General features: G+C 41.1%; 1 protein-coding gene across 4 annotated transcripts in view; it reads left to right on the forward strand.

Moving 5' to 3' along the window:
* Positions 1 to 15114, forward strand: part of MID1 (midline 1) — a 198265-nt gene that overhangs the window by 85340 nt on the left and 97811 nt on the right. For 2 of the 4 annotated variants that reach the window (XM_053387244.1, XM_053387247.1), the window contains exon 1: positions 4670 to 4927. The exons of the other annotated variants lie outside the window; for them this stretch is intronic. The gene's annotated coding sequence lies outside the window, so the exon portion shown is untranslated. Of the gene's footprint in view, positions 1 to 4669; positions 4928 to 15114 lie in introns of those variants that run through there. 4 annotated transcript variants of the gene reach the window in all.

Raw genomic sequence — 15114 nt, forward strand, 5'->3', positions numbered from 1 at the left:
ATAAGTTAAGCCCCTGCTGCAATCTACTGAATTCAAGGTCCTGTTTGCTAAGGCCCAGATCCAGCAGCTCCTTGGCTGGCAAAATCTGCTGTGCACAATGCCCCTTATGCACAAGGGCATCCTCATTCATTTTAATGAAGGGACAGCTCTGCTTGTTGAGTATAGAGGTGCTCTTGTCACTAAAGCCTGCACACAAAGGAGTACATATCAAAGCACATGTAGTACTTGGTATACTAGGAAATCATCTCCACTTAGAGGTTTTGTTACAACCAAGTGGTATATAAGTTTCATTAAATACAAACAACCAGCTGAAGACTGTTCTATTATCTTAGGCCATTTAAACAATGTACGCTTCACAGCCTGGCCCTCTCAGTTTTAAATTGTGTTTCAGTTTATTTCAATTAATTTTGCATTGCTTGATATTGTATTTTTAATTAACGTCGTATTGCTTTGTGCACTGGCTAGCTGAATATAGTGAATGGATGAATAAATAAATAGCATAATTTATTCCAATTCTAAAGGAGAATTTACACAATTATTTCCAGTCACCACAGAGGTATATTTCTCCTCCATCATTCTGTAGTTAAGTCCCCCTTGTGAAAGTAAACTTAAATTCTGAGCTGCAAAGAAAAAAATAACAAATCCCTCTTCTAAGAATTGTCAGACATGAATTTGAGCATAAGAGGGCACTGTGAAAGCTTAAGTTTTGGAGAAGGACAATAAAATGTCACCCATCCAATACAATTCTGTGAATTTTCCATAGATTGATCCTTTAGTTGGCAGTCTCAATAGAAAAAGAGGGCAGAGGAAGGATAAAGCCAATCTGCTGGGTAAAAGAAAGAAAATCCTGTGGGAGGGAACTGAAACAATGTCCGAAACACTCTCTGCACCAAATACTTTGGAACACCTTGTTCCATAAAGCATGGGTGCTCCCTCTCTGGCTTCCTTTTGCCAGGTGGCAAAGACATTCTGGCAAACTTTTGTGTGCTAAGCAGCTACTGTAAAAGTAATGTTTTATCTGCGGTGTCCACCTTTATCAGACATTTCTAATATCTTTTATTTTATAACATTGTCGCATTTAAATTGCCATAAGGCCACCCTGAGTAATGTGTAAGCACCAGGCAGGAAAGACAGAAATTCCTGTATAATTAAGCAATCACTGAGCAGTGGCAGCCGCAGCAGGCAGTGGATCTGCCACATTCTCATCTAATTTTATAATTCCCTCCAGCTGTCCGGGACTGGCTGGATGCAGAGGAGTGGTAGGAAACTGAAAAGAGGTAACAGGGTTTAGTGAGCAGGAAGAGCTGTGGCAGAGGGCAGTCCAGACTCGGAGACAGGAGAGGAGGGGGTAGCAGGAGACCGAGATGAGGCAGGCTGTGGAAGAAAGGAGTCTCTCCCAGCTGCTGTGGCTAGCTCCCCAACCCTGCTCTCCCAGAACATGCAGAGAAATGAAGAGGGCAGAACAAACAGAGGCCAGGCAAAGAAGCCTTAGGCTGCTGAATGAGGACCCCAGGGGAGGAGTCCTAGAGAGCAGTGGGAAGACGGGGACCTTCAGTCCTCACAACTGCCTCACTGAGGAAAGACTTAATGGGGAGAGTTGCTGTGATTACTAACCCTGTGTGGTTTTGGTTTATTTGAATAAAAAGTTAACTTCACTGACACCAGGTGTTTTACTGTTCAACTGCTGCTGACGCAAACCCACATCTTTTACCCCCAACCTCTTAGAACTACTCCATTATTGACATCAGTGAATGGTAATTTTAACATGGAAAAACAGTGGTGACTCATACTGATGATTAGGCACATGCAAATATATTGTAGATATGTTTCCATCTGTGACCAAGGATAAACAGACTAATTATAATGGTTAAATGTATGCTTTCAGGTATGCCACCTACATCTAAATACTGTCGCATCAAAGTGCTGAGACTTGAAAAGGCAAGAAGGAGGAAAAAGTAAAGGCAGAGGAATCATGAAGAAAATAGGATACACATGTCATCTCAAAGGCTCTAGTTTTCTCTAGAGAATTTTATTTCTGTTCTGACTGCATGAAAGGAAGGGAAGTCCATTTTTCCTAAGAGAAGAAAAAAAGAGGAAGAAGGCAAGAGATACAGCTTTCTTCAAGTCATTCTCAGATTGGAAGGTGCTACAGATTATGTGTCCTGGAAATAAGAGTATCTGTTTAATGTAAAGATTCTCTTTTGACTCCATCAACTCCTAGTCTCCCTGTTCCTTGAAAGGCAGCATTGTACTGTAAGTTTGTGGCAGGAAGAGTAACAAGACTGGTAAACACACATGGGTGTAGCCAGGATTTTTGTTAGGGGAGGCAGGCGTTTTGTTAGGGGGAGCAGAACCTCAGTTTGCTATGTATCTATTGAATTTTATTGATTGGAGGGGCAGCTGCCCCTCCCTGCCCCCCTTTGCACTAAGATCAAATGATTTTGCCTGTTCAAATGATTAGTCCTCAGAAAGCCCCCCCCCCCCGTGCTCACTTCAGACTCTTAAAGCTAGGGCAGGAATCTCTGGTGGAAATGTGCTGAAAGAGTCAGTAACTCCTGACAAGGCCAGGGACTCTTGATTTGCCCCGTTCATCTTGTAAATAAGCATGATATGATTGCTATTTCTTGAACCTGGGCATTTACAATTCTTGCAGTGAGGGAACTGCCAGTAGGCCCTTGGAACTAGACCTCAGTGTCCAGTCTGAACAATGGTGGAGACACTCCTTCAGATAAACAGGTCTGAGGCTATTTAGGTCTCAGTATGCCTCTGGGTGGCACGCGGGTGGCGCTGTGGGTTAAACCACAGAGCCTAGGGCTTGCCAATCAGAAGGTCGGCAGTTTGAATCCCTGCGACAGGGTGAGCTCCCGTTGCTCTGTTCCAGCTCCTGCCAACCTAGCAGTTTGAAAGCACACAGTGCAAGTAGATAAATAGGTACCGTTCTGGTGGGAAGGTAAATGGCGTTTCCGTGCGCTGCTCTGGTTCACCAGAAGCAGCTTAGTCATGTTGGCCACATGACCCGGAAGCTGTATGCCAGCTCCCTTGGCCAATAAAGCGAGATGAACGCCGCAACACCAGAGTCGTCCATGACTGGACCTAACGGTCAGGGGTCCCTTTGCCTTTACGCCTCTGGGTACCAGTCGATGAGGGAACACAAGTGGGAAAGTTGTGCTCAAGTTCAGTTTCTGGGGTTCCTGTAGGCATCTTGTTTGCAACTGTAGGAACAGAATGCTGGATTAGGTGAACTTTTGGCCTGATCCAGTAGGCTTCTTTTTATGTTCTTATGCTCTTACAGTGGCTTTTATTGCAGGATATCAAACCTAACTTACATCTCTGGAAATCCATGTTATGTCCATGTTATCAGAGTCAAATATTGTGCTGTGAGTGGTAAGCTTGTGTGTCATCTGTCAAAACCTTAGTAAACAGGAAAGTTTCATAATATATTCTCACCCACCCAGAAATCTGGATAATATATAGGAATACTAATAAATTGTCTGGGTTTCTCCATATTTTTGCATGCTTAGGCACCTTGAAGAGGAGAGAGAGAAAGGGAATAGATTTATTGGGCTCTGGTATTTCAGTGTTGATAGTATACTTCTAACACATTTTTGTTCAGCTGCAAGAGATTTCTGACTTGTGAGGCATTTTCTGGGTAGTGATTTACTACTCAGCTAGATAAGTACAGTCATTGCTGTAGCAAATCCATGATTATGAGCCTTTATTCAGACTTCGGTTTTGCTTGATTGTACCTAGAGATCAAAAGACAGATTTCCATTTAGAGTGGAACCGTAACAGCCTATTTCTTAGCTGATCTTAAAAGCTGAGAAGTGTAAAAAGGGAGATGAGGGTTTTAGTACTTTTGTTTAAATGTGTACATTTATGTGCACTCTTCTTCTTTTTTAAAAAAAGAACAGTGTAAACAACCCAAAGGCCATATACTAGACTCAGCTTCAAAGCAGGGGTCAGAGAGACTAAACAAAATGAGCAGACAGACCCCATTTCAAGAAGGGCATAAAATCCCCTAGTAATTTTCTCTAGATTGTTTAATGTGTGAATCTATTGCTACAGATGTGGGGATAAATTATGGGCATTACTTTCGTTCCTTTCTTTTTAAAACACCTTTTAAAAATGCTACTCAAGGCTATTGCCATTTAGTACAAATCCTGGATATGAGAAAGTATATAATCTGCTGGTGAAAACTTTACAGTCGTAAAACGTGCACGTTCTTTTGTGTAGCACTCTGCATCGCTATCGGGGAAGGGTGTAGCTATGCAAATGCAATGCACATTCTTATTAACATTGTTCGAGCTTGTTAAGCAATTCCGCCTTTCATAGCCACAGTTGTGTAGGAGAGAGATTGTCACTTGAGTTTTAGCTTAACGTTTTATTTTTAATCAAATATTTCATTGGCGTATCCCAGGAGCCTTTCAGGTTAAGAGTGGACACGGAGAAGTTAGATAAGAATGAAAATAATCTCTCATACCACAAATTGACTTCCCCCTTTGTAGCCTGAGACACTGTTTCCAGCTGCTTTTCAGCCTCTTAAATCCTTGAAAGCTTTCCTAATCCTCGTGTAGGCAGCCCTTTATGTGTGATTCCTCCCTCCCCCTTCTCCTGATTGGTGAGGCTATTTCATGGCCTAATTCAGCCAACTACGACATATCTGAGCTGTGATTTGAAATAGGAGCTCGGCGGACAGTTGGCTCGCTTCTCCTGACTTGCAATAGGCTAGCAGGGAGAGGGCACAACAAGGTGGAAAAAACTTGACATTGTCTTGACGAGCGCGCTCTCTGTCGAGCGGGGGACATACGGAAGGAGCAGGGAGGCGGAAAGTTGCCGGCTTGTTGGGAACTGCGCATGGGATTTCGTTTCCTCCTGAAACTCTCCTGTTTCTGGCTGGATGGATAATGGGATTCTAAACATGAGGCAGGTAAGACACACGCGGCAAAAGCTGCTCTGGAGGCAGGAAGCGAAGGGGGAAACCCAGAGAGGTGGGTTAGGGGAACTGGGTGGTGCTGATCCTTCGCATTTAATTACTTGATTCTGTAGAGCTGTGGGTCATTTTGAGTTGGAAGCTGATTTTGCAAGTTTTGCCTTCTGGATTCAACACCCCCCCACCACAAAAAAGCTGGTAGTTGGTGACTTCATTGGCAAGGGCGATCGGTTTGGAAAAAAGGGGGGGGGTGATGGCAAAGGATCCCTTCCCCGGGATTTGCCTTGTCAGCTCCCGTTTGCTCAGCTTTAAATGGGTGGCATCGCATCTATTGCGCTCCTACCTTTTGTTCGTGACAATCCATAGTAGCATAAGTTGCTGGGCTCCTGCAAGCATGCCATCAAATGCTGAGCGTATATAGCATTTCTACCCAAACGTCATTATTTTAATATCTCAACACCTTTTGTTCGTTAAGCTCTTGTAATTGTTTTATTTATTAAACGAAGGGAAATGCTATCTATTCACATACCAGTTTAGCACATGTAAGGGCTAACAAAAGAGTCTGTTGTAATTTGTGAAGTTCTCAGTACTGACAGATAAATGGTTGATGATTATATATATATATATATATATATATATATATATATATATGCGCCATGGCAGATTTTTGTTGTTTCTTAGTTTTCATGGCGGGGGGATTCCTTTTTGATAATTACATATTTAATTAACAACTGACTGGGACGATGCCAATACCTGGAAGGTATTTTTTGTTTGCGGGTTGCAGGTGGAGGGGGGGCGGAGAGAAAGACAGAGGCTGCAATCCTACTTACCTGGGAGTAAGTCCCATTACATTCAGCAGGAGTTGCTTCGACACTGTTAGGATTGCACTGTGAATCTGCTTAACTCTGTAATCACGAAGAGTAAAGAAGAGAGACAGTTTGCACCTGCATGGACAATAAAACTCCTCATATTCTTTCCGTTTTCAGAAAACAAGATTGGAGGAGTATTTTAATGGTGACCAGAGTAATTTCACAAACAAGAATGAGAGGGAAATTCTGGGAATATTGCTTCCCTGAGATGCCTACTTGTGGAGCTGGCTCGCCTTGTAGGAAAGCAATTTATTTACTTGTGCTCAATCAGATCATTTTCCGCGCAGTGCCTGGAGCATCCTGGGATTCATTATAACCACCAGAGGGAGCTTGGCTAAGAGAAGTTTTCAAGAAAGAAGCTTAAAGATACTTTTAAAAAGATTTCATGTGTACTCTTTCGAAAGTAGTCAGGACTCCATTCTACATAAATGTTGAGTAAGGTACTTCTGGTCAAAATGAAGTTCCAGGCGACCTTTAAAAAGCAAATGACAAATGTCTGAGGGAGAGGGAGGCAAAAAAAAAAATGTGATAAGGAAGGGAAGATGTTTAAAAAGAAATGGTTGATGGTGGTAAGGAAATGCACGTAAGTGGTATTGATGAGCACAAAAGGAAACAAGCGAGACGTTTTTTGCCTCATTAGACTTGTCCACCTCAACATACACTTAACTCCCCTGCTCAGGGTTGTTTTTTTGTTTGCTTTGGCCTGGTGATAATTTAGCTATTCTGAACAGCTATTGTATCTTTCCTGTGTACACTTGACATTGCTTGTATTTGTCAATGGTGCAAAAAGAGACACTTACGGCCCTCTTTATGTGCTCCTTCATTAACACCCTAGTCACGGATGCACCTGTCCCTCCTATGCCTGTCACTTAGAGCTGTATCTCGCATTGCAAGACCCAAGAGTGGTCTCAGAATGGCAAAGGGATATGAAGTGTTTCATCTGATTGTGTAATTCACACTTCTGGCATGCGCCGTGAGAATCTTGATGTGTATTTGCAGTGCACATGTCTGAGCAGGAGTCAGTTGCATGTATTAGGGATCCTGATTATATATTTTTGCAGCACCACGGCGTGCTCCTGTATCTTAAGATTGCAGTATAGGAAACAGACCCTATTCTGAATCAGCAGTGTGGATACTCCACTTAAATTAGTTCCTTATTAAGGCTGTCAGGAGAGGGCTCCTGAGACTTACGTTTTTACTTGCTCTGTACTTGGAAGTAAACACACACACCCCAATGTTCTATGGGACTTGTTGCAATCCTATGTTGGGAGTCCTGAGTACAGTTTCTAAGGATCTCATTCAGAACATGAATTACTTCTGCGTAATTGTGTGCAACGCAGTCCTAAGCATGTTTACTCAGAAGTAAGACAGTGGTGGTATCAAAATATGGTTAACTGAACTTTGGTGTGTACCAGCCTTAGAAGTGAACTGTGATGGTCACATTTGTGCGCCTTATTTCTTCTTTTAGTAGCCTTTAGTGAAATATCTGTTTATCTTCGTGTACTGAACAAAATTCCATCAAACCAGCAGATCAATCAGCTAGCATTCTTCAGCAGATGGAACAGTTCATGCAGATCCAGACAGAGACTGACATTTTTTCTAATGTTTATTGGAGGTTTGCAGAGCTGAAGAACTAACAGGGATTCAAAAACTGAGAGTTAAATACAATGAGATGAATGTGACCAAAAGCCAGAGATGTGAGCAAACTGAAAACTAATTCTGAATTTAAATTAAAAGTATAATAAATAAAATGACACTTGGACAAAAACAGGCTATCTGTTATCTTCCAGCCAGTTTCTCATAACAATGATGCTACAGTTTGGATTTATTAACTTTCAGGCACAGTGATGTGTCTTACTATGAAATGGAGGCCCTATATTGCCCTGATAAATGATCTTGACCAATGCAAAATATAAATTCTCAAGAATGACAGAAAGGCATAGATCTGTGTCTGGGTGCTGTCTGGAAGACCAAGAATTAGCTACAGAAATGTAATATGCTGCCAGCCATACTGATAAGATTCAGCCTTCACTAAAGCAGAAGCAAGCCAGGAGGTTCTATAGAGAACTAACTATATAGCCTTGATTAAACAACTGCCTGGGACATTATTGGAAAAGCGAGGCACAAGTCATTAAATATATTAAAAATATTGATTGATGTGTTATGAGTATGCTGTGCTATGAAAGGTTGCAAGAACCAACATTTATTACAGGAATAATTGTAAACATAGGAGGAATGATATCTGTGGGCAGTGATGGAAAACTCAACTACCTATGTGGCATTTGAAAAACTACTTTTGCTCCTTTGAAGATGTGTCAGGCTTCCACACGGTCATCTAATCTCTAACCTGCTTTTTGTCATTTAAGGAAATGGCAGGAGGATGTTTTCTGCAGTTGAAGCAGCACGTATAGCATGCTCAGTTAACTCTGTGCCTCTTTCAGGATTATATTCTGTTTTAATATTTATCTTCCATGTCATTTTTGAGGAAAAGCAGGTTACAGATTTAAAAGCACAAACTTTGGGTTAAGAATTCACAAGGCTTAGTAAGGATGCTAGCAGGAGCGGTTTAAGTGAAAACTGGAGAGGGCAGTGTGGGATCTTCTAAAGACTCCCTAACTCTTTACCTTATACACTAGGTACAGTATTTCATTGCATGTTGGGAGTTGCTTGCTTGCACAAATCCCCACCACCTTCTACAAACTCCTTCAGCACTGGAGATGCATTTCAGCAGTATTTTGCGATGGACTTGGACAGAAAGTGGGAAGAAGCCAGCCAGCACTCTGATTCCAAGTAGACAGAAGAAAATTTGGTTGTTAACAAGTGGATGTATTTAGGGCTAGAATATTCTGAGAACTGAACAGAGGGGGGAGGTGGGGGATTAGGAAGAAATTCATCTAAAACTTAGCACTTAGCTTAGCTTAACTTAGTTCTATGGGTGGCTAGCAGAAGTCGTATGAAGCATACTGGGACTTACAGACAGGTGTGCCTAAGAACGCAACCTAACTACACACACCCCTACAATTGTCTGCCCCCTTTTGTGTATATTCTTTTAATATCCTCCAGTTTCCCTACTGAACTGTTTCTATTCCGTAGCTTAATTATTGCTAGAAGAAGAAGAAAATCTCCTTTAAAGCGTTGACCTCAGCTTTTAGTGAGAGTTTCCCCATCCTTTTGTACTGCTTCTCTGACTGAAAGAAAAATGTACTTCGTGTCTGAGAATGTTGCTGTTGTATTTGATGGATAATAAGGGAAGAAAAAGTAGATGGAGTCCATAGGCTGTGTATCAGTTAATTAGTGGCTGGACATTACCCAGTAGGAAGTCTGGGAAAGGTTTTTGTGTATGTGTGTGTTGTCTGCTTTCTTTGATCACTTGTGTGGTAAATAGACATGCAGAGTAACTATGGCAACATGTGCTGTAGGTTTGTGGGAACAGGGGAGACTCAATCACTCAACAAAGGATAGTTTGTTAGAATAGTTGGTTATGATTACAAAAAGGTGGTAACAATCAGGCTATTTAAAAACATGCGTTCTGGGAGGAAAATGCACATTTATGTTACCAATTTAAAAGCAAAATATGTTTCTGTAACTACAAATGGTTGCTTTGGTGTAAAAGGAAAGCAGAAAGAAATATGGGACTTGATTTAATTTTTTTTTTAAATTGACCCTTTCATAAATTTAAATGGGCTAACATTTGTGGAGGCTTTAAGTATTGCACTGAAATCAAACCAAAAGGTCATGATAATGGCATAGGCAGGGAGAGTTAGCTTGGAAGAACAGCTTTCTGCAAATCCACAAGCATTTCTGTACTGTACATGCTTTCTTAAACTTGTGAAAATAAAGTACCTATTCCTGTTACCTGCCTGTAGAGGTCAGACTTGAAATTGAATTGCTTCCTCCAAATCCTTTTAAGGCAAAGCCAAGGGAAGGAATGAAAGGGAACGCCACTTTCTGTATTAGTCTTACATAGAAATGCTCAATAATATGGTTGGTTTGTATAGTTTTAATTCCATAATTATATTGCAAAATGGATTGGTGCATATATCTTCTTGCATCCTGACTAAATATACACATTTTATATGCTTTTAAATTATTTAGTTGTATGGCTCCAGATGATCCCCAATAGACTTTCAGTTGTTCTGTCAGCAGAAAGCTTTTGTGACAGTAAGACGCTGTACATACAAGGAGGGGATTTTTGGATTTGGGTTAAATCATCATTTCAGATATTGTAATCAAAATACAAATTAATGTGTTGGTTAAAAACTAATTACCATTCGAAGTGCTGCCTCATACATATACTTACTCAAGGCACTATTAATTCCCATTTAACCCTATGGCCCAGTTTGGATTTAACACTAAACCATCTTTTAGTACAACCTGAATGAGTCTGGCCAAGCCTCGGGTGCATACAGGAAAGAAGACGCAAGCACCTACAGTTCAAATTAACTAGTTTGTTGTTACATTTGAGAAGGACAGAGTTTAAACAATGGTTTATTGAAGCGAGCCACAAGCAAACCATGGTTTCTGATCCTGGCTCTTTCAAATAAACCATAGTTTAAAGTAACTAAAGTTCCCTATTCAAACACAACATCAAAATGTGGTTAGTTTAAGCCAGAAAGTTTCCTCCTTCGCTGTGCACTGGTGGGAAGGAAGTAAAGACTTGAGCTCAAAGTCTCAAGTTCATGCACATGGTTAACTATGGCTTGATATTACATCCAAACTTGGTTTTTGAGTAGAGAATAATCTATGATAATTGCTTCAGTTGGTCAATCGCTGTCCTTTGAACACAAGCCATCGTTATAAGAAAATTCAAATAGCAACATCAATTTAAAATCCTCAATAAAATATATCTGAAAGTATCTGTCCCAGAGGGATTGTAGAAAATGATGTACTGTACATGGTTTATCAATGGGATTCATATTCATTGCAGTATGCACACTAAGAGGTTTCTGGCAACTTAAAGACTAAAAAATTGTTATCGTATGAGCAAGGGTCAGAGACCTTTTCCACTTTGAGGACCATAATGCCTCATGGGCAGCCTTCCAGGTGCCAGTGGGGCCAGAGGCAAAAAAGACCAAGCAACATATGTGCCTCTCCCTTTGTCCATTAGGCCACATCAAAGTGGTTTCTCTCAGACACATCTTTTCCATCATCCATCCTGGCAGGCCAGAGGCATCATCGCAGTTCGGACACATTCCAGCAGGACAAAAGTACTTGAGGAGGTTGGTGAGGAGTGTGGCTTAGACACTGTCCCTGGGGCCAGATAGAGAAAGCTGGAGGACTATCCCCTGGGGCTGAGGTTCCCCACCATAGCATAAGTGTCCATGAACACAGGCCCCCATTTGATCAGATGAAGTGGGCTTGAGTCTATAAAACCTTCTTGATCTCATCTTAAATCATTTCCAGACTACTTACTCTCTAAGCTGTACTAAAAAACAACAACAACATTAAAGCAGCATTACAGAACTAGAAATTCATTGTACAGGGGGACGAGTTAGGTCTTTCCAAGACACCTGAAACAACTGGTGAATGATGGTTTATGAATGATGGAGGGGAGGGAATTCCAGAGCGCAGGGGCAATGGGAGAAACTCCCTGTTTTTGAGTCACTGCCCTGTGGTATTCTATAGGGTTTGGTGCCACAAGCAAAATTTCCCCCGATGATCATCTGTGTGATCTTACAGGTCTATGCAGGTGTAGGCAGCTTGATCCTTTAGGTAACCTAGGCCCAAGTTGTTCTGGGCTTTATGTGTTACTTAGAAGACCTTTTGCATGGCCCTGTAGGCAGCCGGCATCCAGTGCAGTTCCCTCAACACATCCAGGTGTGCCACTTAGCCGTCTAGCCACAGTATTCTGCACCGGCTGCAACTGCTGGAGCAGACCCCACATAGTGTCCAGTTGTGACTTTGTGAATCACAGTGGCCAAGCAATAATGAATTTGTTAGAGTGAGGTCCAATTATGCCTGCCTGCTTGCACAAAAGGATTTCCGCTAGCATGATGGGACTTCCAGGTTCTCACCTCCAGTCCAACCCTCTGGAACAGATGTTGAGCATATGCAGCCTGGGGGAGGAAAAGACAGAAAAGCCCTATTATGTTGGATCTCAACTTTAGTTTTTAAGGTGCCACAAGACTCTTGGTTGTTTTTGCTGCAGGAGACTAACAAGGCTACCCTTTCTGGAGATCACTATGGTATGATGCGCTGTAAGGTAAATATTTTAAAGGTGAAAGCCCTGCAGTCTTCTTCTGTCCATGAATTCCTTTGCAGTTTTTGAGCTTGATTATTTTACTGCTTGTGTTGTTTCAGTCATTTGATTGTTTGCTATTTAAGTAGAATTTTAATGTGTCCTATTATTTTATTGGAAGGTGCCTGGAAATAAAAAATACAAATCAGTGCCCAAAGAACATAGCTTATATGTTTAAACACTGTTGGCATACTCATTTTAAAGCATCAACATTGTCAACTTTTTAAAGCATCAGTATTAGTCAGTACTGTATAGAGCCAGTGCTTTGTGATGGAGAGCAAGGGTCCCGGTAGAAGCAACATTGGAAAATCCATGATTCAGTCTCTTGCTGTTTTAGAAAGTTGCTGTGGGTCATAGCTGTCAACGTTTCCCATTTTTTTAAAGGGAAATTCTCTTATTCCGAATAGGATTTCCCTTTAAAAAAGGGGAAAGTTTACAGCTATGCTGTGGGTGGCTTTAGATTGAGACCACAGTGGGAGCAATGAGTTTTGAGGGGCTTTACTTAGTGCTTGATTTGCTCACCTGGCAGTTCAGTTGTGGAGAGAGGTTTGTAGTGCTGCTGAAAAACAAGCTTTAAGCTCTCTTTTTAAACTATACTTGTCTTCTGCCTTAGAACATCTTACAATATTACATTGAAAGTGTGAGGAGATGACTTCTAGGCACAGTGCAATATGGACTATCCATCCGTGGACAATTTATTTTTGCTGTTCTCATGTATTACTTTTATTGGGCAGTCTGTGGGCTTTTGTTATTCTGCAATCCATCTTTTCTTCTGGCCTGCCTGCACAAAAAAGGGAGGCATTTTTGTTTCCTGCTGTGGCTCTTTTCAAACTTGAATTTCATCATAACCGGGGAACAAACCTGAGTGGTTTCTTTCCTGTTGACAGCTGAATCCTTATTTGTTAGTGAGTTACACTGAGTTTCAGTGGGGTTCAGAGGAAGATAACAAAGATGGTGGAGATCAGGTCCTATGATAAAAGTCCGGATTTGAGACTATTAAAAGGCAATATTTAAAATTTGCAGGGTTTTGACGTAGTTGATAGAGCAAATTTGTTTCCAGTTGCACCAGAGTGTAGAACCCAAACAACAGGTTTATAGTATAAGAATTGGGATTTCAATTAAATATTAGGAAGATTTCATAATGGTTATGTGTTATCTTACAATGTAACAGACTGGCTTCGAAGGTGGCAGTCCCTCTTTCCTTAGGCAGACAGCATGCCTTGCTTCTCAGGTCTGAGAAGGTTCCATTGGAGGGTCACTGTGAGAGTAGGTAGTATTAAGACAGATGGAGCCCCCATTTGACTCGGCATTAAGTAGTTTGCTATGTAAAACTTGCAACTAAATCACAGAATTGTAGAGTTGGAAGTGACCTCAAACAAAGGTTATCTGTTTAAAAAATTCTGTTGGTCTGCCCTAAAATATTTATAGTCCACCTTCTGGCTCCAGATATAATAAGAACAGAGAGTAAAACACTAAATCAGAGCCATTATACATCCGTCCTGTAAAGGGAAGCTTCTAGTTGAAGTTGAAGTTGACAGTATCTTCAAGCTATACAGTTTCTACGCAATAGCAGCTGACTATGAAAGGCATAAGGATGACAATCTTCGTTAGACTCACTATGGCAAAGTTTGAGAATCAGCATTAAAAAACCCAGGCAGTTGGTCAGGAATTACATATGCAACATGAGAAGACAACACACACACACACACACACAGAGAGAGAGAGAGAGAGAGAGAGAGAGAGAGAGAGAGAGAGCTAGGACAGGAAAATAATTATAGCTTTATACATAGTATTGTGTGTGTGAAGGAGAACTGAATCGCACTGCTAGAATGTAGGCAACATTTGGCTGGTTACTACGCAAATGTGCTTACAAGACAGTACGTCCTTGCATGACAGTCATTGAAAACTTGCGAAATAAAGAGCAGCATCTTCCATTTATGTCTCACCTTGTTGAACCTCAAGAAGCCCTTGTGCACAATGGTAGGTGAAAACTGCTATCCCAGGGCTTTTGTCCTGAGATGACAATCTCTCATTCAAAACATTTCCAGGGTGCTGCAGCTGTGCTCACTTGCTAGCTGTCCTAGGTCATTCAAAGGCCAGTCAATTTCTCTATGGAATGTGAACTCCACTTACTAGAGAATGCTGCCCTCCTATTGTTGACACAGTCACTTATCCTAGGTGAAAGAGAGGTGAACCAAGAATGCCTGATCTTGCCATGGGCTGCTGATTCTCCATGAGCTTCACTTCAACCTTTGCTTTCTTGTCTTGAACAGTTAAACAAATGGTAGGCTCTGGGGTGATTATCCCAAGATATGTGCATTCTGGTCCACCTCCCTCTTGGGACCTGATTTCAGTTCACAATGCCCAAACTAGTCTGCTTTTGCTAGACCAATTAATCAGTTTATCCCTTCCTTTTCAAAGCAACATTAATAATTGGGGATGTGGAGTGACAATGTCAGAGACAGTGGTAAATGATGTAACTTCAATGTGTATCAGACCTATGAAACCCATTCATTGCATTAATTTCACTTTGAGTTTTATGGTTTTAAAAAATGGGTTAAACCCTTTATTAAAATGGTTTTTAATGTTGTTTTGTATTGTGATGAAAGAAGCCAAACAAAGCAATTCAGCTAAGGATTTCTTCTACAGCTAAAAATGCTAAAAAGTGGGCTGTGGTTGTGTTTGGTTTGATTAAACCAATATGGTGATAAGATATTAAAGGAGAGCGACAACATTATACACATCGATAACAGAGGACATTAATGCCTGCAGCCACAATCTACATAGTGAATTCTAACGGGGGATGGGGGGGATGGCTTCTTACGTTAGATAGGTCAATGTGATTTGACCTAGTTTTGCTTTGCTACTTAGAAATTATGTCAGTATTACTTATGTCACTCCCTTGGATGAGCAATTTAACATCCTTTTTTGCATTGCAGTATTCTCCTAATACTCTATATGTTTACTTATTCTGTCGTATGATCCTTCAGGCAAAATATTGCAATCTGGATATAGGACAAGAAAAAGCCACTAGGCTTTGTTTTGAAACATGTCCTTGCTTTTGGTGAAAAGAACCA

The sequence above is a fragment of the Podarcis raffonei genome, chromosome 4 (assembly GCF_027172205.1).
Source record: "Podarcis raffonei isolate rPodRaf1 chromosome 4, rPodRaf1.pri, whole genome shotgun sequence".
NCBI lineage: Eukaryota > Metazoa > Chordata > Lepidosauria > Squamata > Lacertidae > Podarcis > Podarcis raffonei.